Source organism: Rhipicephalus microplus, unplaced genomic scaffold (genome assembly GCF_043290135.1).
Source record: "Rhipicephalus microplus isolate Deutch F79 unplaced genomic scaffold, USDA_Rmic scaffold_14, whole genome shotgun sequence".
Taxonomy (NCBI): domain Eukaryota; kingdom Metazoa; phylum Arthropoda; class Arachnida; order Ixodida; family Ixodidae; genus Rhipicephalus; species Rhipicephalus microplus.
The window spans coordinates 19,538,124-19,564,080 of NW_027464587.1; the positions used below are offsets into that span (position 1 = coordinate 19,538,124).

General features: G+C 43.7%; 1 pseudogene; it reads left to right on the forward strand.

Annotated features, from left to right (window-relative positions):
• The window catches only part of LOC119181187 (uncharacterized), a 146,013-nt pseudogene extending 121,833 nt beyond the window's left edge, over window positions 1–24,180 (forward strand).
• Window positions 24,181–25,957: the final 1,777 nt, after the last annotated feature.

Genomic DNA, 25,957 nt, shown 5'->3' on the forward strand with positions numbered 1-25,957 from the left:
AGTTGACTGGTAAATACTTAGAAAACAGCAGGTGTCTAAACCAAAAGGAACTATCGGTTAAGAAGAAAGTGAAGGAAACGGACACTGACATGTGGAGAATGGGCACGATTAAGAAGTCGGCCCTAGAGATCTATCGAACTTTTAAGCAGGAAATTGCCAAGGAAAGGATCTATGATAATACTCGGGGTAATTCTCTACTGTTTGAGGACAGGACGGGAGTACTGCGAACCATGACATATCGGGCCAAATACGAAGGAGTAAACACAGTATGCAGTGCGTGTGGAGAGGAAGAAGAAACTGCCGAACACTTGATAATGTTCTGTAAAGGGCTTCACCCATTAGTTCAGGATGATGGCGCAGAGTTTTTCAAAGCACTGGGATTTAGGGACAGCGAGGGGAAAATACTTTAAGCGGGTAGACTTAACTAGAAGGAGGTTATCTGATTGGTGGCTAAAGTCAAGGCACGAGTGAAAATTAAACCCTTCACTGTGAAGTACGAATCCTCAACTTCATTATTTAAAGGAAAAAAAGATAAATGTAATGGTTAGTTCACTAAGTATTACCGCTAGGTGGCGTTAGCTGCCGCCCGATCTAAAGGGTACAGCCACATCCATCCATCCATCCATCCATCCATCCATCCATCCATCCATCCATCCATCCATCCATCCATCCATCCATCCATCCATCCATCCATCCATCCATCCATCCATCCATCCATCCATCCATCCATCCATTCATCCATCCATCCATCCATCCATCCATCCATCCATCCATCCATCCATCCATCCATCCATCCATCCATCCATCCATCCATCCATCCATCCATCCATCCATCCATCCATCCATCCATCCATCCATCCATCCATCCATCCATCCATCCAGGCTCACGCAAGTTGTTTCCAACAGGCGCGGATCCATGGCAGGCGCGGCCTCGCAAATTCCTCCCATGGGTTGAAAGTCTTCCGGAAGGCCAAGCACCAACGCACCGGCCGCGACCACGGCGAAGTGTAGAGCGAAAAGTCAGATGCGTAAGCTTTTCGTTGTTTCCTCCATCGTGCCTCCGTGCCTTTTTCAGCCCCTTTGCCATAGCAAGAATGCAGTTCTAGACAAGGCAACCGACATGTGAGGCTTTAAATGAACGAGTGCTTTTTGGGTGCATTGGAGACCACTTCATAGACAAGAGGACAATAAATCTATCTGCGATAGAATACATTCTGTTAAAAAAATATCGTCAGAATGACGGGAAAATCTTGGCAGCTCTATTTCCAAGCATTTGAACGTCAATCTGACAGCAGGCCGTCATTTCTAAATTACGGTGTATTTTTTCATTTTTACGTCTCCCATGTCAATATGAAATACAACCTAGTCGTCAGTTTGACAGCATATTGTCATATAAAAATGACAGTGTTGTTGATCATTTTGACAGCTCATCATGTAAATAAGCAATACAACCCAGAAGTCAATATGACAACTTCACCGACGATGTGACTGCACGTAGTCATTTTGAAGTGACGGTGTTCTCGATCATTCGATTATTTTGGTGTCTCGCATGTCAATACAATATATGACCCGGTAGTCGCTTCAACAGTGCTGCGCAATCAATTTAACTTCATGCAGTTAATTTCAGATGACGATGCTTTTTATTGTGGCACTTGGCATGTTTATGTGAAATAAGAACATTGAATATGACAGAGTGATGCTCTGCTGTCTGAATGCTTTCATGTCAATTGCAAAAACGTTTGTGGGCTTGGCGGCCCAGTTTTTCAGAGTATATGCCCGTCGGCATGCCTCATTTACATGTCTGTGTCAGTATGGTCCACTGAAGTCTGTCTCACTTGCAGCGGATTCTGCAAAAGATACTGCAATGCAACTTGCACATGTACTTGCATATTTATTTGAAATACGATTGCAGCATTAGGTCACCACCACACCATGAAGGGCACTGCAGCACCGGAAAAACGAAATGTAATACGATGATTAATAAAAGCTGTACTACCTGCATGTTGAGTTTGCACAAAATTACACACTAAGTGCTTTATGTAAGTACAAAAAATTGTGCTTACATAAACACATAAGGAGCATAAGACATAAGGAACAATGCGATTGCCATTAGCAGTCCACAGCTTTAAGCTGTAGTTCCCTCGCCTGTGATGCGCCTTATCATTCACAAGATCCGGGGCTCGGTTATCTGCGAGACTTTTATTTTTTCAGATGATTGATAAGACCATAGTATAAATGACAATGCACCTTCTCCTGCTTCCTGCAGCAATGTGAAGCACGATATAAATAAGGCAGATCTTTCCTCTCAAGTTGAATACACGTGGTAATCAAGCTTTCAGAATTGAGATGTTGTAAGGCACTGATTTCATATATACGTAGTATGTATCGGAGCAAAGCGGCGCAGCTATGTGCCAGCGTGAAAGAAGGCGACGTTCGTGTGGCTCGTGCTTGCCGGGTTTCTGCCTGAAGCAGCTCGTTGTGGCTAACTCTGTGTCAATAATAATAATTAACTCTTCGTATGCGTACTCACTTGTTGCATCGTAACAAGTTATACAGATGTGACTACCACAGTCGAGATCAAACTCCCCAACTTCGGGTCAGCAGGTAAGCACCTTAGCCCCCGATCCTCCGTGGCGGACGCAACTTCAAGCAGTCGTGTGGCTCTGGGGTAGAAAAATTGGCCACTTCACAAAATGCCTGGCTTCACTTTTGGCTTTAACTGTGATTTTTCTTCTGCATGGTCTAGAAATATTTTACTCTATGGCATTGTCACTGAAACAGGCAGCAGTTTTTTTTTACATAGGGTTTTTAAAGTTATCATGGTAAGATTTCCAATGTATGTTTTAGCGATACTTGAGAATAAAGCCTTGCTGTGGACTTATAACCTGCGGGACACGCCCAAATTTTAATGAGTTATAGCTATGCACCAGATGTGTATGGAAAAGGTTTTCATGATTTGCGCGACAGGTATTTCATGTCATTCAAGCCATGACGCATCAGTCATGTTCGTCTTACACTCATACGTATGCCAGTTTTGCTACGTACTAGTAAAGGAGGTGATCACCTGAGCACCCATACGCAGGCAGCTAGATAGATGGATAGATCGAAACGGTCAAAATACCTTTATTTCGCTAAAAATGCTTTGATAATCGGATGGTGCACACACACTTAACAACAAATTGGAAGATCATTCGCAACATAATAGAAGATTGGGCATGTGACAACCTTTTTCATATATTAGCAGTGGAACTGTTTAAGCAGAGCATTGGTTTGCGATGGGAGAACAGAAGTAATTATCACCATGACCGGGCACATGCTCTCTTTCGCCTCTTATTCATTTTGGCTCTTCTGTGCTTCACTCCCAGAACACGTGCGCCGATAAGTCTGGCATGGGCTGCATTAAGACTGATGGACTAGAGAATTAGTGCAAAGAGAACGAAATGTTGGCATAAAAACATCTCAACGAGATGGCATTCAAATCTATGTACTGACAATCTGAAAACAACCACTCGGCTATCCAGGCACGCTAGCAAAATTTATCATAATTTTTCATAGTATAGAGGGCAAGCGGGTTGGAAATGATAAGTGAGAGGGAGGAACAGCGAAAATGTTGGGGAGAGAGAAGGTGTCGCATAGAAAGAATGAGGAAGGAACAGGATCAAAAAGTGAAGGAGAAAGGTGAAAAAGAGAAATAGAATAGAATCTAAAGTAGAGACAAAAATAAATTGTAGGAAAGAAGACAGAAATAACAGATAAAAAGAAAAAGAGGAATAAAAAAGACTAATAACACAGAAACAAGGAAGTTTGTTCAGTACCATTTCTTTGAGGCTTGGTACCACTATTGCAAATCTGCCTCAAATTTTTCGTCCTAGTGTTATCACGGGAGAACAACACTCGGCAATGGTTGCAGATTAAATCAAAGGCCTCAAAAACGTGTCCCGCCGACCTTTCTTGAGTGACCAAGCCTGCACAAAACACTCTGAAGCCGATATTCTTCCCCTACTGATGAGGCCTGCGATCGACCATGAGGATCGTCTCTGCCGAAAAATACAAACATTTCTTTTTTTGTCGCTGCTAAACTTCGCAAGGCATCAAGCGAGCATGTACAGAACTTCAGCAGCTGTTTTGTATTTCACAAGAAAGAAAGTTGTGTCATTTTGCTAAACAGCCCTCGCACTTATTTCTTGCCTCTTGCCCTTGATAACGTGTTCAGGCAAATCACACAGATGTAATTGGTCTCAAGCTTTTGTTCCACAAGCACCTCAAGCAGCCAGAACATACCAACGAAGTAAATGTTCTTTATTTTGTAATCACCATCCATACTTTAGCCATTCTGAGTGTCAGTATCATCATCTCTCTCGAATTTTAATGACAAATGTCTCTCAGAAATGTCTTATATATAGATGTGGTAAAAAGGCCTGTTTAAATTACATTATTTGACGTTTTTCACCCCCTCCTCCACATAGAATTTCTGCACCAAGCTAGCCTTTTCAGGACAAAACTTTGTGATTGTGGTCCACCAGACCAGGGAAGTTTGATGCTTTGGGTTTCCTTCTAATGGTGTGCTTTTTCATAAGGTCAATTGTGAGATGGTGCAGTGGTATGTATTTTTTCTCCCCGAGTCCTCGTTTTTTCGGTGCGTCGATTTCCACGTGCATCTGTGCAGAGATTTGAAAATAGTCAGCACAAGTGCAGATAAAGCAACACTAGTGACACGAGGACAAGCACAGGCTTCCAACTGAAATTTTATACAACATACAATATATAGCCCTCATCCAGAATATTAGCATGCTCATGGTAACAAAAAATAACTTAAGTGAGAGTGCACCGAAACAAACTGTAAAAAAAAAAACTAAGGCAAAATAGCACATGACGATTAATACAGGTAAGCCAGTTCTTTAACAGATAGAAACACCGAAGGTTTAATGTCACCGGCTTCCTTTAGCTGTTCATGCAGCCTCTATAACAATACTGGTGCTACCATAAAGGTGAGCTGCGATAGTTTCTGTTTTCTCGAACAGAGGCTGGCAACCACATTCTCAACAATCAGAAGCCAAAGAACCATCTCTATCTATGGTTTTTACCTTTTGACAATGTTCCTGCAACCGTATACTTAGGCACTTGTCTCTTTGACCCACATAACTGCGTCCACAGAACCAAGATATGCTGTAATCGATGCCTCCTGCACCGTCAACAAAGTTTTGCCGTGCACAGATTGGCTATATGGTTCCAAGCTCTTTTAACATCACAAGTTCAATTACATAAATGAGATTGCTTATTCAGTGCATTGGTAAAACGGGAAAGTACGTAAACGTATGGTTACAGGGGAATTCGCAAAAAGTAAAATACATGAATACAAACGTTTCTTTGGATCCTCATATTAGAAATACGATTACCAGCGCCTGTTTGAGAAAACACAAGTTCTTATAACTCATCCTCATGATGGCACCCAGAACCTTCAATACTTTTGACTGCGAAGAACTGGCTCACCTGGATTCATTGGCATGTTCTATGTCACCGGTTTTCAATTTTTTGTGGCCTCTGTGATTTTATGCTTCAGTTCGATTTTGTTTTGTTTTCAGCATTAGCAAGTCGACTTTATCTCGGGTGTAGGCATCACTATTGGGAGTTGAGATAAACTTCAATTGAATGTCAGCGCTCATGCTCGTCTTACTTTTGCTGCTGTGTTTACCGCTGAGCAGTTTGAAGTATGGAATACCAGCTATAGTCCGCAGCCACATATGTTGCTCCATCCACAGAAACCCTGGGATGCTAGCCGCACGCTCAAAGTCGAATATTTTTTCACCCCCCGTGCGCCCATGGAAGCAAATAGCGAGGCTTGATTGAGCATGTGGGTGTCGCATGGGCACATTCTATCGAAAGTAAATTTATGCACCACGATTGACTCATCTCCGCATCTAACACAATCAAGAAACTTGGACTGGATAGCCATCAAAGTTATATCGTGTTGTGCCTCTACTTTGAAATCAGAAATGGTCGGCAGCTTTTGTGAATGATGTAGTGGTTAAAGTACCGCGCATTTAACAGCTCAGCTAATACGAGTTCGATGCTACTACGCTTGTGAAATGAAGTATTCGACGAACAAGCGCAAGAATCTTAGCAAGTTGCCGAATGGCCGCGCAAAACACGAATCTACACGCGCACACAGCAAAACTGGCAACACGCACGGACTACTACACCGTCACCACCGCACACACAAGAGAAGTAAATACCACGGATGTCAAAGAGCACTGAAACAGGTTGACGAGTCCTAGACATCGTGGTCTTCACGCAAGCTCAGGCGAACCACAAAACTCAGCGGTTCCAAACGCCAACACAATCTAACTATTCACGTTCACAAAGGACATTGCAACGACAAACACAATCACAGTGTGCGCCAATGACGTGAACACCGAGCCGACCATAAACACGAAAAAAATACGCTCGATGTGCCTTCATCAAAAGAAAAGCTTCCATAGGTTGCCTGAACCATAGAGTTTTCCAAAATTAACTAGAGGGCACTCTGGCGCTGTGATTGTTCAGCGACCATAGGAATGATGGGTAGTACACACATTTGCCTAGTCTTCGTACTTCCGGGTGGCGAATCGTACTTGCGGCTTCGTTTATTGCTGGTTAGGGTTTTGTGTTGAAAGAAAGAACAAACGCTTTTAAACTTAGTGACTTGATTCAAACTGGTAAGTCAAAAAGAATAAGGTCGTGAAGTGCAAACGGTGAACATTTGCTAATTTATGTTTTCGTGAGAAAACAGCTCCAAGCCACATGAACACACACGGAGCTAGAAGCTGGCCAGAAGTACGAAAATTAGACAAATGTGTGTACTACCCATCATTCCCACGCTCGCTGAAGCGCCATGCGTTGCAGCTCCTACACACACTAGCGCCAGAGTTAACTCTTGTGTATATTCATTATTGGGAAACTCTACGGCCTGAACCAACGCCTCCTCTCTTGACCCGCCGCGGTGGTCTAGTAGCTAAGCTACTCGGCTGCTGACCCGCTGGTCGCAGATTTGAATCCCGGCTGCGGCGGCTGCATTTTCTATGGAGGCGGAAATGTTGTAGGCCCGTGGGCTCAGATTTGGGTGCACGTTAAAGAGCCCCAGGCGGTCAAAATTTTCGGAGCCCTCCACTACGGCGTCTCTCATAATCATATGGTGGTTTTGGGACGTTAATCCCCACATTTCAATCAATCAACGCCTCCTCTAGAAAGATGCCTGAGGCATGGCCGCTGGATGAAAAAGCGCACGGTACGGCCTACCGCGTCGAGCGGCTTTCTATGGGAGAGTGCGTGCCAGCCGTAGGGTTAATTGCGGCCGCTGCATGCAGCGCAACGGGGCGGTTGAGTGCAGGTCGTGCAAGGTCGAGCAGGTTGGTTGGATCAGGGGCAGCGCGCAACCAGAGATAAGTTTTCCTTTATTTGTTTTTGTTTTTGAACACCATTATTATTTTTTCTCCTTATCAATAACTTGCGTTGCGAGTACTGTAGGTGTGGGACACGGGCAACGTTGCAGTGACGTTGACCACGTGAACGGGGTAGGCGGCTGTATTGAAGACGTTCGGGGCGCCCGGTTAGTTGTTAAACAGCTAGAGCCGAACACGAAGGGAACCTAGTGAGAGTCTACTAGCGAAATTGTACACGTGTGTGTGTGGTGTACGCGGCAGCTTCTAACAGTTGTTGAGGTAGGAGAGTTAGTGGAGGTGGCTGGATAGCAGGATTAGGGTTGAACGTAAGCCGGTCGGGCACTCGGTCCGATAGTATGGCGGGCGAAGGCTAAAAAGGCTAGGAAAACCACGGGTGAAAGTGAGCTGGTGCAGTGCGAAGTATGCAAGCGCTAGTACTACTTGGACGAGACAGAATTTTCGAGTTTGACCGACGGGCAGAAGGCGAGCTTGGTGTGCAGGCTGTGCGAAGCACTGAAGGCGGCCGTGCAGTGCATGGAGGCTAGCATCGAGGGGCTTCAGGGGGAGTTTAAGACGGAACGGGAGCAGAGGATAGAATTCCAAAAACAGCTTGAAGCTTCGCGTGAGCAGGAGGAGGTTACCGCCAGTCTATTAAAACAAATGAAAGGTGACCTCCAAAAAAACGGGAAGGCGGACCTAGCTCGAGCAGCGCGTAAAGGAGCTAATGGTGGTTTGGCCCGGCCCCGAGCGGTGTGAGACGGAAGGCGTGGGTAGCCTTGAAGGTGACAGGCGGGAAGGAACAAACGAGATGGGAGGTCAGGGGCCGCAGTGTCTGGCCACAGCACGGAGGCTCCGAGAACATACAGCTCGGTGGCGTGGCAGTCTTCGAGTAGGGCAGAAACACAGGACAGACGGCATAGAGATAAACAGGTGAAGAAAACAGGGGCGCCATCATGAACAGGAAGCCAGCGATTGGAGCGTAGAAGGGTTCTAGTGGTGGGGGACTCTAACGTGGCCAGGGTTAGGGATGACGTCTTCACGACAGTGAAGGAAGATGGGAGAGTGAGGGTGGAGACCCAGTCAGGCAAGAGCATAATGGATGCACTGGCCAAAGCTCAGGAGGTTGTAGAGGACAGCATGGAGGGCGAAAATCTCGTCATTATTCATGCTGGGCTCAAGGATGTGTTGAAGGGCAAGGATCAGAACCTTCAGAGACAGCTAGAGGATGGGATGCGTAAGCTCCGAGAAGCCTCTAGGAGTGTGCATGTGACTATTTGAACCGTCCAAGAGGTCTGGGGGCAGTCTCGTGTGATTGAAAGGAGGGAAGTGGAGGCAGATTGTGTGATCAAGGGTTTGAGCCCTCAACTCGAATACAGCGTAATGGAGGTGAACCAAGACGTGTACGAGCCCGGCGCTCACCCCTTTGCACAGGATGGCATTCACTAAAGCGGTGCGACGGGCAGAAGGGTCGGTAACAGAAAGGGTTGCCAAGCCATAGCTTTTTTAGGGGGACCCAGAGCCATGAGGCCAACAGTGTAGCCAGAGACGGACCTAAAGGGTCACAAATATTCAAGCCACGCGGAGTTTATGGGAGAAGAAATCGACTTAAGCACAAAGGCTGAGCTAAGTGAGACGTAGGCTATATTAACATCCAGGGTGGCAGGAATAGGTTAAAGAGGGAAGAGATAGAAGAGCAGTTGAGGCAGGAGGAGCTGACGGTATATGGGGTTGTGAACAATGATACTTAAACAGAATCGTTTGATACCAAAATTGTTTCCTGTTTATGTAAAACATATTCTGAATGTATATCATGTAGAAATAAGCTATGTAACTAAATAAGATATGTATAATGTCACTTATTTGTATATGTATGTTACTGATGTATGAATATGTGTAATATGGCACTGATGCAGACTGTATCAGGAGGTCAAGACCTCGTCAGGCTATTTAGCCTTTAGTCTTTGCCTCCCGCAGGGAAGTTTTTGTATTTTCCTGCAAATAAACTTTGAAACTTTGAAACTTTGAAACTTTGGAGACACGTCTTCGGGAGATGTAGCAACCACCTTGCAATCTGGACTACATATGGGAATATTGCAATAGAACAGAAGGCAGCAAAAAGGGGGGTGTAATAGGTGCATTCATACATAAACGTCATCATCATCATCATCATCATCATCATCATCATCATCATCATCAGCCTGACTACGTCCACTGCAGGACAAAGGCCTTTCCCATGTTCCGCCAGTTAACCCGGTCCTGTGCTTGCTACTGCCAATATATACCCGCAAACTTCTTAATCTCGTCTGCCCCACCTAACCTTCTGTCTCCTCCTAACCCGCTTCCCTTCTCTTGGAATCCAGTTAGTTACCCTTAATGACCAGCGGTTATCCTGTCTACGCGCTACATGCCCGGCCCATGTCCATTTCCTCTTCTTTATTTCAACTATGATATCCTTAACCCTCGTTTGTTCCCTAATCCACTCTGCTCTCATCTTGTCTCTTAAGGTTACACCTACCATTTTTCTTTCCATTGCTCGCTGCGTCGTCCTCAATTTAAGCTGAACCCTCTTTGTAAGTCTCCAGGTTTCTGCTCCGTAGCTAAGTACCGGCAAGATACAGCTGTTATATACCTTCCTCTTGAGGGATAGTGGCAATCTACCTGTCATAATTTGAGAGTGCTTGCCGAATGTACTCCACCCCATTCTTATTCTTCTAGTTACTTCAATCTCGTGGTTAGGCTCTGCGGTTATTACCTGCCCTAAGTAGACATAGTCTTTTACAACTTCAAGTGCACTATTACCTATCTCGAAGCGCTGCTCCTTTCCGAGGTTGTTGTACATTACCTTCGTTTTCTGCAGATTAATTTTAAGACCCATCTTTCTGCTCTCTTTGTCTAACTCCGTAATCATGAGTTGCCATTCGTCCCCTGAGTTACTCAGCAATGCAATGTCATCAACGAAGCGCAGGTTACTAAGGTACCCTCCATCAACTATTATCCCTAACTGTTCCCATCCTAGGCCTCTGAAAACCTCCTGTAAGCACGCGGTAAATAGCATTGGGGAGATTGTGTCCCCCTGCCTTACACCCTTCTTGATTGGTATTCTGTTGCTTTCTTTATGAAGCACTATGGTAGCAGTTGATCCCCTGTAGATTTCTTCCAGAATGTTTATATATGCTTCATCAACGCCCTGATTCCGCAGTGTCTGCATGACGGCTGATATTTCTACTGAGTCAAACGCCTTCTCGTAATCTATGAAGGCTATGTATAGTGGTTGGTTATACTCTGAGCATTTCTCTATTACCTGATTGATAGTATGAATGTGGTCAATTGTTGAGTAGCCTGTTCGAAATCCTGCTTGTTCCTTTGGTTGATTGAATTCTAATGTTTTCTTTACTCTGTTAGCAATTACCTTTGTAAATAGCTTGTATACTACGGCAAGCAAGCTGATCGGCCTGTAATTCTTCAAGTCCTTGTCATCTCTTTTCTTATGTATTAAGATGATGTTAGCGTTCTTCCAAGACTCTGGTACCCTTCCCGTCAGGAGACACCTCGTAAACAGGGTGGCTAGTTTTTCAATTACAATCTGTCCTCCATCTTTCAGCAGATCTGATGTTAACTGATCCTCACCAGCAGCTTTGCCTCTTTGCATGCTCTCCAAAGCTTTTCTGACTTCTTCTATCATTACTGGTGGGGTGTCATCTGGGTTACTGCTAGTTCTTATAGTATTAAGGTCGTGGTTGTCTCGGCTACTGTACAGATCTCTGTAAAACTCCTCCGCTATTTTAACCATCCTATCCATATTGGTAGTTATTTTGCCTTCTTTGTCCCTTAGTGCATACATCCGACTTTTGCCTATCCCAAGATTCCTCTTCACTGCTTTGACGCTTCCTCCGTTTTTCAGAGCGTGTTCAATTCTCTCCATGTTATACCTTCTTACATCGCATACTTTACGCCTATAATCAACTACGAAAGCTCTGCCAGTTCTATTTTGTCTGTTGTACTTGACACTTTCATGCTTTGACGCTTCTTAATTAGGTTCCTCGTTTCCTGGGAAAACTTGACAGTGTCCTGTCTAAGAACCCTGCCTCCAACTTCCACTGCACACTCCGTAATGATACTCGTTAGATTATCATTCATTGTATCTACGCTAAGGTTGGTTTCCTCACTAAGAGCCGAGTACCTGTTCTGCAGCGACACTCTGAATTCCTGTACTTTCCTTCTCAGTGATAGCTCATTGATTGGCTTCTTGCGTATCAGTTTCTGTCGTTCCTAAAAACATACATAAAAGTATGGGTTAGCAAAGAGTCAAGCAGGGATGCATAGAAAATTTATGGTTAAGAGGGAAAGTAGCTGGGCAGATGACACTCCTTGGTTTGGTGTACTTTTGGACGGGAGCAAATGCCAGAGAGGAAAATTTTGATATGCGGAGTGCATTGATTTTGATATGTGGGGTTTAACGTCCTAAAAGCACCATATCATTATGAGAGACGCCGTAGTGGAGGGCTCCGGGAATTCTGACAACCTGGGATTCTTTAACGTGTACCCAAATCTAATATATGTGGAGTGCATATCAAAGGACACTGAGGAATTAGGAGGTGAGTGCGAGATAAATATACTTGGAGATATGAATGCGCACATAGAAGATATAGTGGGTATACTTAACCAACAGACATATTGATCATGGCCATGTGTGAAAGGCATGATTTTATCATTTGCAACAGTACTGAGAAGCGTGAAGGGCAAATAACACGGGAGGTAGGAAGACTGCAGTCAATGATAGATTATGCACTGATGTCACATGGGATGCAAGATAGGCTCGGGGGAATGTACATAGATGAATGCGGCTCCAGAAGTCTGAGTAGTGATCACATACGTATAGAGATATGTTTTGGAAGAGCAGTAAAAGTGGTAAAGAGACAAAATGAACAACTACAGGAAAAGTTTTCTACAGAAAAGCAAATAGAAATTGTTACTACGAAAATTGAAAAAGTAATCACTGAGGATAATAAAACAGTGTGGACATACACGAATATATTTGTACTGTTTGAGCTAGAACTTGCTAAGGCAAGTGACAAGTCACCCCAAAAAAGAAGACACAAATCCAAGAGTTGGTGGGATGAGGAAGTTAAGAGAGCCACAGGAAAACGTCACGAAGCCTCTCGGGAACACAGACGTGCTAAGCAGTGCGTGAACCGACAGATGATGTTGAAAGAAAATAGGACATCTTTCTAAGAATACCAGTTCACATGGCACCGAAACGGAAAGCTTTTTGTGCGTCGCACCCCGCGTGACCGAGTAATTAGAATCCTATCAGAGCAAGATCTCGAAAAAAATCGCTAAACTAAATGATAACCCACACCAGATCAGCAAATCACTATGGCGCATGGAAAGAAATAACTTTACTACGACGCATATTCCTTTCAGCAACTAAACTTTTTTCACGATAAAGACCAGTTATCGTTACTTCATCTGCATTCGCAAAGCTTACGAAATAAAAAAGAAGCCGTTGACATACTGCTCAACCTCTTAATACATAAATTTGATTTTTTAGCTTTTACTGAGACTTGGTTCACGAGCTGTGAAGACGCTGTCTTCTTTTCAGGCTATAATTGCGTCACAGCTTGTAGAAAGAACAAGCGAGGTGGTGGTGTGGCAATTTATATCCACGATAGCCTTTAATTTGTTGCAGACGACGGAGGTGCAAAAAACATAACGTGAAGCAGAAAGAGCAAGAGAGAAGACAGAACAGTGCTAACTACCAACTGTTTATTGACCGTCTAGGAAATGCACTGGAAAGTAGACAAAACTGCGCATGCGTGTACAACCAACAAACATCGCACAGCGTCATGAACAAGACAATAAGTTATCCAAAATATGCATTTCTGTTGCGTACAACACAGTAGATGTATGATACAATCGGGCCCTTTCTTTTTGATGTAATAGGCTTCCAAGAGCTCTCTAGCTGTGGGAGCATGCCAATAGACTTAGGGAGCTTGCCAATGATTTAGGCAAAAGTGAACATGCGCATCTTCCAGCGCACCGTAAAGCCTGTGGTTGTGTATCATTGTTTGAAAGGACGGTAAGTTTTGGTAGGAGTAAAAACAAACATCTAGAGAGCTGTTGGAAGCCTACAACATCAAAAAGAAAGGGCCCGATTGTATCAGTGATACATCTATTGTGTTGTACGCAACAGAAATGCATATTTTGGATAACTTAGTTCCTTGTTCATGACGCTGTGCGATGTTTGTTGGTTGTGCACGCCTGCGCGGTTTTGTCTACTTTCCAGTGCGTTTCCTAGACGGTCAATAAACAGTCAGTAGCTGGCGCTGTTCTGTCTTCGCTCCTGCTCTTCCTGCTTCACGTTATGTTTTTCGCACCTTAGTCTTCTGCACCCAGTATGCACCAACTAGCCCAAAAACAAGTCCTTTTGGAATACCTTTAATTTGTTGTCATCAAAGAATATAGTTACAACTTGTGATTTTGAATCAGTGATAGTGAGGTCGGCTAATTTGTTCCTAGTAGTGATGTATGGGCCTCTAAAATTGATGAAATTAAGAACGGCGTCCCTCAAAGATCTTTATTAGGCCCGCTCCTGTTCCTCTTATATATCAATAATATTGTTAATATACCACTAACCCCAGACATGGTTCTATACGCAGATGACACGAACGTTTTTTTTTTCTCTGGCAAATGACATCAACAGCTTAGAGGAGGAAGCAAACAAATGGCTTCAGCACTTATCAATATGGTTGATAGCGAATAAGATTGAGCTAAGCTCCAAAAAAACAAAGTATGTTATTTTTCGCCCAAAAAATAAACTATACCCCGTGACATCCAAGTGAAGTTTCGAGGGGAGTCGATTGAGTTGGTCACATCCCGAAAATTTGTCGGTATCATTTTTTATGAAACAATCGACTGAACATAACACATAAACCAAGTTCGCATCGATTTTTCGCGCTCAACTGGAGTAATTGGGAAAATCAGATGTTTTTTTTTGCCAATTTGGATAACGAAGCAACTGTACTATTCCTTAGTTTCCTCGCGTATAAATTACTGTTTATTATTAAGGGCTAACACTACAAACAAAAACAAAAAATGTGTTTATAAACTACAGAAAAGAATAGTTCGAATAATTGAAGGGGTTCGACCTAGAACACATTGCACACATATTAAATTCAAAAACACGACATAATAAAGTTTGAAAACATCCTAAACAAAAAAATGGCCATGATCATATGAAATAAATTGAAATCTGACCCAGTCGCTTTTCATGATGCATATTTGCAAAGACAACATACATACAGCTTTAGACGCATAACATACTGCAGTGAAAGAATAAGGACTAGTAAAGAATAAGAATAAAGAATAAGGCTTGCAAAAGTTAGCGCATATGATCCCTAAACTAATAAATGCACATCCCGCAATTGCCACCATAGTGCAAGAAAGCCGCTCAATAATTGCATTTAAAAAAAGATACATACATATCTAGTAGGGCTCCAAAAATAATTTTTCTTCTTTCTGCGGTATCACACAGGTTGTACTTATATTTGAATTGTATACACTCGTGACATTTTTATTAAGGAGTTCTAATAAATTGGTTTGCTATTCGATAAATTTGGCTTTATTCACATATTCCTTGCTTTGTTTGCTATAAACTCAGCCTTTCGGACAGGTCTGTACTTAATAAAATGTTCATCTAACGTTTCTATATAGGTTCTTTAAAAAATTTGTAAATGTGGCTGCTTCTTTATTAAAACAATTAAATTATGTGTACATTACAGCTTTTTTGCGCTTTATAGTCTGGGACGGGTTACGGCACCTTGTCAGGCATTAATTTGCCTTTTTTGCCAACCCTGCCCCTTACTTACTGTACTTTACTGTCTACTGTACTTTGTATGATTGTATAACAATAAAGTTTTTGTACAAAGAAAAAAAAAGCTGTGGAAGGAAAGCATCCCTTCTGATCAATGAAAGGTTAGAAGAAAGGGGGCTCAGTGGTTGGCAGAAGTACATAAAAAGAATAGATAGGCAGCTGCTAAATTTTAGAACCCTATAAACTCCCAAAGAAATGAGACAAGGTTAGCCCAGAGGTTTATATTTACAGCTCAAGGTGCTAGGCTGGAAGGGGCGAAGCTATTGAAAATATAAGAACAAATGACACAAAAATTTCAACAAAGAATTGCCTTATGCAACACAATAGACAAGGATGAATCAAGTGGCGCAATGGCTCCATTTTCACAACGAGAGTGGGAAAGGGCTGAGAAGAGGGTTGCTAGTAGTACATCAGCAGGCCCAGACGACATTCCAGTTATGCTGATAAAGACATTGGGTCCGAAGTCTAAACAGACTTTGAGAGAGGCAGTGAGCGAAACAATAATTGATGGTGAAGTCCCCCACGGATGGAAACATAGAAGGATGAGCATGATCTATAAATAAAATAGGGACAAAGCTGACCTAAACAACTACCAACCTATATCAGTGATCTCAGTGGTCTACAGGCTCGCAATGCAGATTATAAAGGAAAGACCGCAGGCATGGATAGAGGATGGGGGGGTGCTGGGGGAACTGCAGAATGGGTTTCAAAGGAAAGACTGCAGGCATGGATAGAGGATGGGGGTTGCTGGGGGAACTGCAGAATGGGTTTCGAAAACACAGGAGGTTGGAAGACAATCTGTTATCACTGACGCAGTGCATCAAAATAGCTGAAAAGGAACACAGGCCCCTGTGGCTAGCCTTTTTGGATATCAAGGGAGTGTACGGCAACGTGGTCGAAGAGAACTTGTGGGGAATACTGGACACACTAGGTGTGGAAGATGGAGTCACTAATCTTTTAAAGGATAGCTGTAAAAGTAACAAGGTTGTTATAAAGTGGGAAAAACAGGTGTCTAAGCCCACAGAGGTAAAACGGGGGCTTAGGCTGGGGTGTCCTCTGTCACCCTTGTTATTCATGATGTAGCTACAAGGATTAGAGGCGAAATTAGAGGGAAGTGGATTTGGCTTCAACCTCTCTTTCGTCAAAGAAAAAAAAACTAATTCAACAGGCACTACCAGCACATCGATGTACGCAGATAACATAGTGCTAATGGCCGACAACAAGGGAAATTCGCAAAAATTGATGGACATCTGCGGTAATGAGGGAGATAGGTTAGATTTCAGATTCAGTAAGAGAAAACCAGCACTCATGATTTTCAATGATAATGAAGGTAGTGAGCTTAGGATACAGAAGGTCACGCTTGAGATAACAAATTAATACAATTATATGGGCGTATGGATAAGCAATGGGACCGAGTACCTGAGGGAACACGATATATGCGTAACGACTAAAGGTTATAGGAATGCAGCAGTGATGAAAAATAGGGCACTGTTGAATTACAATAGGTATAAAAGGAATATGAAAAAGGGCCATGGTTCCGGGTCTGACGTTCGGCAATGTGGTCTTGTGCATGAGATCAGTTCAAGCAAGATCAGAAAGTAAGCAACGTGGAATAGGTAGGCTTGCTTTCGGAGCTCACGGAAATACACCAAATCTGGGAGTACGAGGTGATACGGGATGGACATCATTTGAGGGCAGAGAAGCTAGCAATATATATTTTAAGAAGTGATTAAAAGAATTTGGGGAAGAGCGTTGGGCTAGGAAGGTTTTTAGCTACTTGTACATGAATAATGTCGATACAAAATGGAAGAAGCGAACCAGAAAATTGACGGGTAAATAGTTAGAAAACAGCAGGGGGCCAAACCAAAAAGAGCTATCAGTTAAGAAGAAGGTGAAGAAAGCGGTGACCAATATGTGGAGCATCGGCATGATTAAGAAGTCCGCACAGAGATCTACCGAACTTTTAAGCAGGAAATTGCCAAGGAAAGGATCTATGATAATACTCGGGGTAGTTCTCTCCTGTTTGAAGCCAGGACAGGAGTATTGCGAACCAAGACATATCGGGCCAAATACGAAGGGGTAGACACGGTATGCAGTGCGCGTGGAGAGGTAGAAGAAACTTCCGAACACTTGATGATGCTCTGGAAAGGGCTTCACGCTATAGTTCAAAATGATGGCGCAGAGTTTTTCAAAGCACTGGGATTTAGAGACAGAGCGGGCGAAATATACTCTAAGCGGGTAGAATTAACTAGAAGGAGGATATCTGATTGGTGGCTAAGTAGAGGCACGAGTGACAAATAAACCATTTACTGCAAAGTACCAGTCCGATACTTCACTAGTTAAAAGAAAAAGATAAATCTAACTAGTGGTTTACGTCTTGGTGACGTTAGCCGCCACCCGATCTAAAGGGTGCAGCCACTTCCATCAATCCACCCGTCCGTCCGTCCATCCATCCGTCCGTCCGTCTATCCATCCATCCATCCATCCATCCATCCATCCATCCATCCATCCATCCATCCATCCATCCATCCATCCATCCATCGATCATCATCATCATCATCATCATCATCATCATCATCATCATCATAATCATAATCATCATCATCATCATCATCACAGCGGTGGGCGGTACCAGCTAAGCTTTTTTTCACCTGCGGCCCATAAGGGCGCGTCAGTCGAGACTTGTTCGAGACCTGCAACTGTACACCACTATTTCGAAGGCTATGCACAATGTTGCGTTGTTGCACCGTCCGCCACAGGTGACGCTATCGAGCGACAACATTCTAAAATGAAGGAACGAAAGGGTGTGGCAGCTGTTTTTCTTCTCAAGCGGCAGGCATCTAAATGGAGAAGGCGTTGCCTGAACCGGAGTTGCAAATTTTGATGAAAAGGCACAATGTTCCACAAATTCGCCCAGATCCAAGCCAAGTTGGGTGAAAATAGCGTTTTCGTCATTCTGACCGGGTGAATATAGCATACCGGCTATTCTCCCCAGATCGCAGCAGCGGCGACCTGGGAATGATGGGTACTACAAGCATTAGTCTAATCTTCGTACTTCTGTCCGGCATTTGGCTCCTTGTGTGTTCGTGTGGCTTGGAGTTGTTTTATCACGAAACAAAAAGCAGCAAATGTTCAGCAGTTACGCTTCACCACCTTAATTATTTAAAATTACCTTTGCAAATCGGATCACGATGTTCAAAAGGGTTGAATCTTTCTTTCAAAACAAAATCGAAGCGCTACAATAAACGAAGCCGTAAGTACGATTCGCCGACCGCAAGTGCGAAGACTAGACCAATGTGTGTACTACCCATAATTTGCAGGCCGCGGCTGCAACGACTTGGTGTGTCTTCCAATACTCACCGTAGATGGCTAAATAGACAGCTAAATGGATGGCGGCCATCTTAAGTCCCATTCCGATTCTCACGTAGCCGGCAAGATAGACAGCTCCAAGAAGACCGCATTATATTGCCTAGAATATACTGGCTAGTGTGCCGTTCGCCAGCCCTTCTCAATAGAGAAGGGTGGCACCGATTTGGATGCTGCAATTTCTCAGCAATGCTTGTAACTATACGCAGTTTCCATTATCTATCTTTGTCTTGTATGTGCTTGAATTCTTATACATTTTTAGTTGACTTATGTTGCCTTCCTTATTTGCGCATCTGTTACTTGTTTCTTTATTTTGTCTTTTTTTCTTGTGTGTTATATATGTTGTACCCACCCCCTCTGTAATGCCCTACGGGCCCTGAGGGTATTCTAATAAATAAATAAATAAATAAATATCCACGGTTGCCCTAAGAAACGCTGCCAAGCGGGTGGGTGCTGACGGCATGTGTCATCTGCGTCACACAGCCGATCTGCCGGGGTCGCGTGGATTAATGTGTTTGTGTTTTCAGCGTTATTACTGGGTTGTGTGTTTGTTGTTCGCGTTATCAAAGGTGAGTGAGAAGTTGTCGTGTTTCTGTGCCTGTCACAACGGGAACTATGAGGTGATTGATAGAATGTCGAAGTCAAAGCGATCGAAGAAAAGGACCTGCTTCGTACCGTTCTGTACAACTGGTTACCATTCGAACAAACAGTGATTATCATTATTCACGGCCCCAACAGAGGAAGCACGTCTCGCGGAGCGATATAGCAGGATAAAGAGGGCAGACAGGAAACTGACACCAACTGCTGTGGTTTGTGAGAGACACTTTGATGAGAGTTTTATTGAGCGTGTGTTCATCGTCACCCTAAAGGACGTTGTCAACAAGATCCACCACGACAAACCACGCCTCAAACCTGATTCCGTGCCCACAATACTCCCTGAATATCCTCAACACCTTGTTCCAAAAAAGCCAACTAAACAATAAATTTTCGCCTTCAGCATGCCATTCCAGCAAAAACACCGCCGCAGCGCCAAGTCCATTGCCACAGAAGTGATATCTGCCAAGGAATCTTGTCCTGGGGATAATTATTCTGTACCTGAAAAATGCGCCACACACCGGTGATCACAAACAGAAAGCGTGCAAAACACTGAAGCTCAGCCTCCATAATCCACCATTGCACACCCATTCTGTGACCTGAATATTTCTGACACTTGGCTGAAAGTGCCGTCTCTGCCAGCAGAAACAGTAGCGTGTGCGTACTGCGCATACGCTACTTTGAAGTGAAGCGAATAATCTCTCTACGCTGTTCATAAAGAGAATGGTACACTTTGAAAAGCCTTTGGCTGAACGGCAATCAGTAGTCGCAACGGTATACCTCAGAGGACGAGAGAAGTCAACGCGAACCTCACACGTAGTGATGAGGTTGAAGCCCTCATGAAAGAAGTTTCAGTGACAGCTCTTTGCGGTGGTTGTGGCTTAAAGCCAGTTTCATCGAAACACAACTCATACAGAGGCATGTTTTTTTCTGAGAAATGTTTGTTAACAGTGCAGTAAAATGGAAAGCCTTGTGTTTTTTGTAAGTACCAGAGAGTTCTGGTTCAAAATCAGACCTTCAAGCGAAATAAAAAGACCAAAAAAAAAAGCGCTAGAGATGATACTGAAAACAAGCGCTTTAAGAACATTTCTGGCAATTTGTAGAGAATCAAGAAGAGACTCGCCAACGCAAAAGAACAAGTGCCTCGTATGAACGCGCAAAATGAGACAGCACAGAGGCATTCGAAACTAATATTAGGTCTCTTTTCCTAAAACAACAACTCACTGTCAATACCTGCTTCGTTGCCGCACGACGAAAGTCTTACAAAGGCATGCAATACAACGATGAGTGGATTGTGGAATGCATCATGACGAAGATGCGAAGCATAAGAAAGTTGTATGAACATCTCCGTATAGAAGCCATCATGGTGCTGGCTGGGAGAACTTGTCTGCGATGGTACCTGCAGCGTTTCGAGGGTGTCTTTGGCCTCAGTGCCAGTATTTTTTGAAGCCTTGACTGAGAAGACGAAGACCATGGATGTTTACAGTCGTCATGGTGGGCTTGTCACCGATGAGATCAAGCTCTCCGAGCACCTAAATGTAAAATCAGCTGGTGAGTATATATCTCTACATCCCGTATATTGTAAAGTGCTGGGCACATCAAGAAATAACCACTATGCTTTTGCCCTAGGGAAGTGTATTCCAAAAGTTGCATGGGCGCGTTAAAAGGACTCTGATAATTTAAGGACAACTATTTTTTATATAAGTTAATGTATAGAAGAATATATGAATATTTCAAGAAAATCTTCACCATCACCGAAATAAGTTGTGTCAACGTGCTTTGAAATTCTATATGACTCAAGCGCTGTATGCTATGCACGAAAAGGAGAATGAAAAGTGATAAATGCAATTTTTCGTGCGCTGCCTTCCTGGGCGCTTAGAGTAGGAGGTCGATTATTATCGGATGTGCTCTATGCAAGATTTCTGAAGAAACTTTCGCAAACATTTTTATATTACTAAAACTACGATGTTTGCTTGCCACCTTCACAATTGTTTTTGTTGTGTGAAGAAATTTAAGATGTCTATCATACTGCTACATGTATATTGCCAATGTCCGTGACCGAAGGGCTATTCGAAGGGCCATTCGAGCTCTCATCTCTAATTGTCACCACTGCAACCGCTGCATAATTATATTTTTTATTACAATCAACCTTGCTCGACAGGTGTCTCGTCGTTCACGCAAGGATGCTATCATGCCAGAGATGATATTGAAATTCAATGAAAGAAAAGAGGTGAATTCCTGTAAATTGGGACAATTAAGTCATTCTTGGGAAGAGCCCACAACTGCTGTGAGATATCCGAAAATTGACCGCATCGCAATATTGCGGAATAATATAAAAGTTATCTCCAATGAAACCGATCTAAACACTAAAGAGTGCAGTGCTTGCACGAGACGACCAGAATCAGAAAGCTTTTTATTTATTTTTTTTTGCTTCCTGGGAGTGCGAGCAAAACTTCTCATGGCAGTGCTTTCAGCACGTGTTATTGAAGAAAATAATGCTAACACCTTTGCAATTACTGCGAAAAGCAGCGGTGACGTTCTGGCATTCGCGCTCCATGTTACATTAGTTTCGGTTACTACACCATGGTTTCGGTTTAATTTCATAACTCCGCAAACAATTGCTTTCTTTTTTTTTTTAAATTTCAAAAGATCCAATGAGCTAGCTTTTTTGAGTAAGGACTTTGATTCTAGCTCTTATTCAACTCGACCGCTTGTTTCTGCTCTTCAAATAGGTAATTGGAATTTCTTAGTTGCTGCCTTAAACTATGGCACTGCTGATCTTAAAAAGCCTGCCGCTAAGAAAAAGTAATTTTGAGAGCAGCGTGCAAATATCACATTTTCCTTACTTCTGGGGATCTTCAGTCAAATTTCTTGAAAAGCCCCAGTATTATAGCTATCTTAGAAAATGTGCCAGAAAAGAAAACTGAAAGTATGTTCTCTGCTATTGTCCTTTGAAATTCAGGCAACATTGAAGGTTTTGTGGACCTCGAAGATCACACACCGGCTCACCAGAATAATGTGCTTGGGGATCACGGCATGGTGATGCCGTTTCAGCCATTCACTGGTGAGCAGGGTTACGTTTCTTCCTTTCTTTTTTTTTCTTTTTGTCTTTAGCTTCTGTGCAAGAGCAATGTGAGGGGTGCACTTTCAGAGGCTACTTATACCATGTTTGTGCAGGGAACTGGACACAGATCCTGGGCGTCTTTGCCTCCAAGTACGAGTCCGTGACGCTGGCGAAAATCAGTGTGGAAACGATCATCCTAGCGGAAAAAGCTAGTCTGTTTGTAGACTGCATAACGTGTGATGGCGCCAGCTGGAATAGAACCATGTGGCGGCTCTTTGGCATACAGGTAGGGATTTTATGACCCAGATATCCTCGTTATAATTTTTACGATTGTGTTCTACTTTAGTGGATGCACTAAATTTAGTTTTTTCTAAAAGTTCTGATAAAGTAAGCGTCGAGTTTCCGGGATGTTCATTTTTTTATTTTTTGCCAGGTTCTTCAAGCCATATACAGAGCAGCACCAACACCCAGTCGATCCGAAAGGCAGCTGTTCTTTGTATCGGATTCTCCACTTTTACTAAAAAAACGTGTGAAATGGATTTATTGGAAAACGATATCTGACACCAGCTGGACACGTCCACAGTGGCATCATTCAAGTAGCTTTCGAAGCAGACCGGGAAAGTGTTTCGCTGAAAGTGATGCCGAGCTATACAAATACACACATTATGCCAAACTGTTTTCAAAAAATGAAGGTGGACATCGCATTTCAGCTCTTTGATGAACAGGTCATAAAACGAATTTTTATGTACAAGTAGCACATTCAGTCTACGTATCAGACTGTGCAGCCGACTGTAGACTTTGTGGAAAGAATGAATCGCCTGATTCGTGTCATGACATCACGGACAAGCGGAAAAGCACTCAAGCCTGACACTCCTAACACTCACTTCCTGACAGAATTTCTTGAGTACTTGAAAGAGTGGGAGCGGCACGCAAAAACAGCCGGTGGCAGTTTTCTTACAGAAAGCACAGCTTCTGGACTATAAGAGTTACAATCAAGAGTACTCTTCATTTGTTGTGCTCCTTAACATCCACACTTGGCTTCAAATATCTTTTGACGTCCGGCTTAAGCCAGGAGAAGCTGGAAAACCTGTTTGGCATAATCAGACAATCATCAGGATGCAATGATCACACAACAGCTTCACAGTTTCTCGTGACTGCAAATTTACTAGCGTTCCACAACCTTGCAAAGCCACCCAAAAGAGGCAACTGCCCCCCTAGACGTCATCAAAGCGCTGCTCAGCCCAAATGAGTTTTCTGCAACAACGAACCTTGTGGACACGATAGATAACCTTCTTGACCAAGGAAGCATCGATGACGCAGAGAATGTCTTTCAGTCATCACTTTTGTCTAGTGACCATCAATCGTATACAAAAAAAAAAGAGTAACAGTGCTTTCATATACTATGTCGCAGGCTATATTGCTCGAAGGATTATCAGCAAAAACCCTTGTCCACAGTGTGCAGGCTGCCTTTGTGTATGTAAAGCTGAAGCAAGTGCCAACGCTGCTCCATAGTTCCCAACCCATTTGGATGTCAATGGAGACCTTGTGTATCCTAGTGAGAACTTATCAACCACTGTAGAGGCCATTGAAGACGCTTACACTGTTTTTTAGCAGAAACTCGCTACTTGAAGGAAGTCTAGTTGAATTTTTAAGCCAGCTGCACACTATGGCCTTCCCTCAACTGGGATGCTCACAACATGAAAATGCAGCTTTGGCAGCTGTTGTAAAGTTCTACGTTCTCTTGAGGCTTCGTTTTTTTTTTGTTAAAGACACCAACAAAGAGAGAGATGCTTGGAGAGAGCGGCAAAATTAAGCTACTTAAACTTTACCGCTGCAAATATATCTATTTTACTCAATATTGTTAGTGTGCTCAATAAATGTCTACTTATGCGTGCTGTTACGTTTCAAGAAAAAATGCTTACCTTTAAGATATAGAATTTCCATGTAGTTCCTAATGCTAACCATTGAAAAAAAATAACAGCATATCTACGGAGTGAATGATGGAGAGTGGGGCGAAGCATCCGTCCGTCCATTCGTTCTTGCTTCCATCCGTCCATGCGTGCATCTGTGTGGCCGCCCGTGCGTCCATCCGCCCGTCCGTGCGTGCGTCTGTTCGTGTGTCCGCACGTCCATCTGTGCGCCTGTCTCTGCGTTCGTCCAAGCATCCGCTCCTGCGTCCGTCCATGCGTTCATCCGTCCGTGCAGCCATCCATGCGTCCGTCCATGCATCTGTCTGTGTGTCCGTTCGTCTTCATACTCAACACTCCAAGTACCACCATCTCGCACCTTTTCATCATATATTCCTCATATAGAAGCACCGCCATCCAGCGGACATTCCAAGGACTGAACGAGAGGAGGCACACGCACTACTTCCCACCTTTAACCACCTCGAGTTCATGGTATATACTAGTTTACTGTATTCATGGCACTGCGGCCTAACGCTCGCTAAACCTCTCTAAAACCAAGGTGGTTATGCCCAGCGAGTATAACGTAGCAACCCTTTCTTGTCAGATAGTGGTCAATGTACATGCCAATGGCTGCTAAAGAGGAATGCGAGAGAAAATTCGGCTTTTAGTTAACGCGCACGCTGCAAATTTTTTATTGTTCAACAACGCACAGAAGAAATCTCCCACCGGCACCACCTTGGAAGTCAAAATGTAAGACTGGTTACGCACTGCTACTACGACTGCGAGGGACGAACGGGTGCCGCTATAAAGAGCTTCGCCCCTGTTTGGCATGGAACACCAGCAGCCATCTTTACAGGCGATTGAAAATAGGCAGAGGGTGCAAAAAGCCACTTATAGACACCTCCTCTCTCTCCCCGAAGCTACAACACTTGTCCCATACGGAAACCTGACTGACTGGTGACTGGCTATTGTGCCCATGCAGCTTTAAAGAAATCGGCATACGGATTTTGCAGAGGAAACCTTGTGATGCAAGACATCGACCTAGATGATGCTGAGAATGCATTAATCACGAAGATGTCGAGGGGTGGGCTGCAGGTTTCACGAACAGTTGTAGCTAACGCTGTTCTGTTTACTGAAAATATATTGTTACGCCTGAAGTAGGGGTACGGGGGTTTATTGAACGGAAGCTGGGATGGCGAGGCCGCACCGGATAAAACTGCCGAGAGATCTTCTTCTTCCCAAGTCCACACTTCTATTCCCTCTTATCAATCCGGCACATACACGTCGTAATATTTCCCCCTTCGCAGACGAAGCGCACCGCGCGTTTCATGCATCGTCCCGCAGTCTAAAAGCTTTGAGGCGAGCCACATGGGTAACCTCGGTCTTGGTTGATCGTCTCCCACTAGCTGTCAGTCGTGCTATTTTATAATCTACTGCACTGAGGCGCTCAAGGACAACGAATGGGCCAGTGTAGTGGGCGAGAAGTTTTGTGGACAAGCCACGCTTGCGGATAGGCTTCCACACCATTACAAGGTCTCCCGGTTCATATGTGACGTGGCGGTGCTTGCTGTCGTAGCGGAGCTTTGAGCGGTCTTGCGGTGCTATAGTACGCAGGCGGGCAAGACGCCGAGTTTCTTCTGCAAGGCATAGTGTTTCAGCTAATGAAGGATCGTCATTGTCATAAAACGAAAAGATAGTGTCCAGGGTATAACGAGGGGGTCGAACGTAAAGAAGG